The sequence below is a fragment of the Balaenoptera physalus genome (assembly GCF_965194825.1).
Source record: "Balaenoptera physalus genome assembly, chromosome: 10".
Lineage (NCBI taxonomy): Eukaryota > Metazoa > Chordata > Mammalia > Artiodactyla > Balaenopteridae > Balaenoptera > Balaenoptera physalus.
In genome coordinates this window covers 65862237-65867246 of record NC_138889.1, presented here as the reverse complement: position 1 = coordinate 65867246, position 5010 = coordinate 65862237, and the positions used below count along the sequence as shown (strand labels likewise).

The 5010-nt window shown below is 47.3% G+C and overlaps 1 pseudogene across 1 annotated transcript; it reads right to left on the bottom strand.

Annotated features, from left to right (window-relative positions):
* Positions 1–388: 388 nt before the first annotated feature.
* Positions 389–5003, bottom strand: LOC309667684 (olfactory receptor 10Z1-like; annotated as a pseudogene). Its single transcript has one exon. The product of its transcript is annotated as an olfactory receptor 10Z1-like (transcript).
* Positions 5004–5010: the final 7 nt, after the last annotated feature.

The window sequence follows — 5010 nt, the reverse complement described above, 5'->3', positions numbered from 1 at the left end:
GAATTGCCGGCTCCCATAATTGTGTGAGCCAATTCCTTTAAAATAAAAACAACAATAACAACATTATAGTGGTTCTGTTTCTCTGGAGAATCCTAGCTAATAGAACTCTAACCAGCTTTCCTCTCCCCTCTCTTACTGTCTTAACAACTCATTCTCCATATACCAACCATGGCATAAATCTAAATAGATTGCTTTCCGGGCGGCGGGGATGGAGGTGGGCCTGGCGGGTCCGCGCAGCCTCGGGGCCGGAGCCCGGGTCCCCGCCCGCCCCAGTGCCCGCCGCCGGCCGAGCCGCGCGCCCCGTGCCTCCATCCTGGGTCGCGGTGGTTGGAGATGCGCTCGGGTCCACGGGACGGGCGGGCGCAGAGGTCGCTTGTGTTGGGAGGTTCCGGCGCCTCCGCGGAGCATCGCGGGTCTGGGGCTGGGGGCGCCGCGGCCTGCTATGCTCTCTGCACTTTCCCGGCTCTGAAGCCTCGAGAACACGGCTAGGCAGCAGTAGTTTAATGGGGAGTTTGCTTGCTGGGAACTAGGGGCCTGCTGGGGTCTCAGTTCTTGGCTGGCCCCGGAACACGAGGTTGCCAGGCGCATGACGGCAGCAGGTAGGAGTGAGCCGCTGGTGCAGTGATGAGCAGGGAAGGAAGGACACTGGCTGTTGGCCTGTGAACCTCGGCAAGAATGACCAGCCGACACAATCCAGACCAAGGTCCGTGGGCCCAGCTCGGTCCTGAGTGGTTGGTCAGTGGAATAGACCTGCAGGTGTGGCTCTTGTCACTCCTGGCTTCAGGACAGGTCCTGCTGATGAGCCCAGGGCACCGCCCTCAGTCCTCCAGGAGAGTGCGCCGGAGGGGAGCCAGGGGGTGTGCCCGACTCAGCACGGTGGCCACGCACATCCAGTGTGCTGGCAAGGGCAGTGGGGAGCCAGGGAAGTCATGGCCTTGGGAATGTCCTCTGATGAAAAAGAACCCGCAGGCTTATAAAATAACTTGTGTGTGGAACGTTGGTGTGGATCAGCAGTGCTGAGGCAGCAGGCGGGATACAGAAGTGTGAGCAGAGACCGTCTGGAATCCCCACACTCCAGGGAAACTAGAGGTGACAGCAAGCCTAGTGAAGAGGACGGGGGTGGGGGCGGTGGCGGCAGCTCAGCAGGCTCTTCTCGTCTCAGAGCCCTAATCCTGGCTCCAGCCGGGTGGTCAGGGCAGCTGCAAGGTCTTCTGGGCGAGCAGAGCCCACAGTCCTGAACTGTTCTTCTCTGTGTTTGGGTCATCTCCCCCCATCCAAGGGGAGAAATCTAGATGAGGTTTAAGAATCAGTGCTTTAAGAATGTGGATCTCATAGTTGAAACCTCAGAACACGTGTTTTCGCACAAGGTGTTAAAGTGAAGGGAAGGATTCAATGCCTTTTCAAGGAGGGTGTCTCCATGTGGGCAGAACTAGAGAATACATGGGTCTTGAATAAACAAAACAAAACAAACAAAAAAATCTAAATAGATTAATTCCTTTGTTAATATCCCCCAAAGACTTTGAATAAAGGCAACAATTCTTAACATGGTTACAAAGTCCTGAATGTGTCCCTGTTATATTTCTGTCTCTCAGCACTCTTCCCTCATTCCCCAAACATTCAAACTCTAGGTATCATTGGTATTCTTTTAAAACCACAAGTATGTCCATATTCTTTGCCACTTTAGGACCCTCTCACATGCAGTACCTCTGCCTGAATGCATTTTCCCTCTCACCTGTGTAACAGCAACATGCTATATGTATGCACTTAAATGTTGTTTCCCATCCTCTTGGAAGCCTTCTTCAAGCTCCAGACCAAATTAAGCACACCTGTTATCCCCCGTAGCTCTCCCCACCACCGCATATTTTTTTTCAGAATACTCAGTGCACTTGCAACTACAGATTCAGTATTTGTTTTCTCAAAAATTCTGGACTCTTCATGTAGACACGTTTAATGTCTTTCTTTTCCTGTGTGTCTAATGTTTACACACTTCCTGCAACACAGTAAGTATAAATGTATATTTAAAATGTATGAATGAAAAATTAATAAATGAGTGGATGTATGAAGGTTTTGCTCTAGCATGAACCACTGACTTGGCGGCCTTTGAATCTGTTGAATGTCAGCCTGATTCAAGTGATGGAACGTTTGTGTCAGACCCTGCCACACCTGTGATAGGCTTTTACACAAACCCATGCTCACCGCAGTTACACCACTGCCATGCCACTGTTTAACTCAGATTGGTAAATAGCATCTCAGCCTGGTTTAGTAAAAGCTATGTAATCACTCTCTGCTGAATAATGTCTCCCTTATGCCTTGGAATGGTTGGAGAGTTAGAACATGTACAAGTCAAATGTTAGTAAGAGTAGTAGTAGCAGTAGCAAGAGAATTAGCAAAGGAGCTAACAATAGGAGATAGTTTACTACCTTCCAGTTACTGTTCCCAGTAATTACAAGTAGTGACCCAATTAATCCTCAGAATAACCCCAAAAGATGTTTTGTAATTCGTACTTTACAGAAGATGTAACTGAGGCACATAAAGGTTAAGCAAAAGTTCAAGGTCACAAATATCCTCTTAATACTCTGACTTCTTTTAAGGCACATACTCTCTGTGGAGGGGCAGAATGAGGGGCTCTTTAATACTTCACCACTAGAGGACTTTCATTTGTCTGGGACACATTTCTTTCTAGCCAGCCCTTTCTGTTCAGAGTAAGTATGCAGACTCCTACATCTGGATATGTCAGGCAAACTTGTATTAGATCACCTTTCTGTCACAAAGTAAATAAGAAGCAGGAAAAATATTGTTAAATGTTTGAAGGCATAGACTTCTGGTTTCATTGAAGATGAAGTTGCTCCATACCCTTCAGGTCCTCCCTCTTATTACTAAAAACATTCCTAGATGAAACAACAAACAAGCATAGGAAGATTCTAAACAGGACAGAGAAGAAGGCAAACCCTTCGGGACTTTGGACCTGAGGAAATCACATAGTGTTGAGTCCCTGCATTTTCTTATTGCTTCCATATGTCCTGTACAGATTGCTGCACAAACCTCCAACTCAGAACCATCAAGAGACACAGACAAAAAGAAAGCTTTAAGAAAAGTCTGTTCTTGCTAGCCAAAGAACTGGGAAAAGGGTGACCTTAACAGAATAGAAAACATTTTGGCAATACCTGTCTTACTCCAGACAAATACCAGTGGAAAAATGGTACCTGTCTCCCACCGGCAGGATTCACTGGGGCCAAGCAGGGAGGTATTCTTCACCCCGCCCACCCTTTGATTCCCCTGCCAGGGTATTGTCAGTGGGGTCCAGCAGCGAAATGAACCTCCTCTGTCATCTGGCAGCAATGAGACAATGAGGGAGTGTGAGGCGGTACTAGTTGGTTCTCTGCTCCCCTGTAACCGCACCCCCCTTGTGAGTGGGGATCCAGTGGGGACCTGAGCTTCCACCTCCACCTGCAACAACAAAACAGTGTGAGCCAGCTCTGCAGGTTCCCCCTCCCTAGTGGCAGTGGGGCCCAACAAGGAACTGACCTTACTTGGAAGAAAGGAGGTGTGCAAATTGGCATCACACTATAACTGGGAAGGAGACGACAGGGTGGTGACGGGAGCTGCACTTGCATCTCATTCATCTGCAAGGAGGCAGTGGGTGTCAGCACTCCATTTTCCCAGAGCTGTGTCAGTAGTGCTCAGCAGGAAGCTGGAGAGATACACATACACCTAGTAGTTGCAGTGACAGGGGACATCCTCCTAAAAAAAGATTGAATCTGATCCAGAGTCTCATAATATCCCAAATGTCTCTGCTGCAGTAAAAATCACTGTCATACCGAGAACCAGAAAAATCACAGTTCAATGAGAAAAGACAATATATGTCTACATCAAGATGAAAAGAATGTTAAAATTATCTGGTAAGGATTTTAAGGCAGCCATCAAACAAATGCTTCAATAAGCAATCATCGAAATTCTATTTCTTTGAAGTAGAAAAGTTTCAGCAAAGAAATAGAATTATGAAATATAACCAAGGGAAGTTTCTAGATCTGAAAAATATAATCACTGAAGTTAAAAAGAACCAATGGGATTAAGCAGAGGTGTTGGCACTGTATGTGTCACAGCCATCAGCATATCTTCAGGGAATGAGTCACTGTGCTTGGGCCTCAAATAGACAAAGCCAGCAAATCCATAGTGTATGCACACTACAGTGAGGTGGAAGGAGCAAGTTGAGAAGGCCTTATACCTCCCCTGGGCAGAGGGCGTCCTCATAACTATGGACCCATTGAAGACACAGGAAATCATAATGAAAATAAAGCTGCCCACCAACACCATGGCAGAGAGCAGAAAAATAGCCATTTCATGATAGGGAGTATAGTCACAAGCAAGGCAGACCACAGGTGAGATGTCGCAAAGAAGTGTTGGAAGGTGTTGGAGTCACAGGAAGACAAGTTGAATACTATGAGGACAATGCACACAGAAACCAGGAACCCAACCACCCGAGCCGCCATCATCCGCTGAAAGCAGATCTTACGGGTCATCAGGATGGAGTAGTGCAGTGGGTTGTGAATAGCAGTGTTAACGGTCATAGGACATGGCAGCCATGATGAAGCAGTTATTGCCTGCCAAGCCAAAGAAGAAAAACATCTGTGTGGCACACTCAAGAAGAGAAGTGGTCTTACTGTCTGATAGCAAGTCCACCAACACGTGGGGGATGATTACCATAGTGGTACAGGTTTCTGAAAAGGAGAGACCACAGAGGAAAAACTACATGGGGATGTGAAGGTTGTGACTGAGGTTGATGGCCACCACTATGGACACATTTGCAGCTAGGATGATAGCTTGGGAGAAGAAAATCTTCACAAAGAGGAGACTCTGTAGGTCTGGGAAACTGGAAAATCCCCACAGAAGGAATGTGCTCACTGTGGTATGATTGCCCATCTTCTTGGTGCACGTAGCAACTCTCTTCCAAAGGTGCAGGGTTATTGAAGTCAAGACTCTGAGATGATTGTAAAATATCCTTGTGCACCA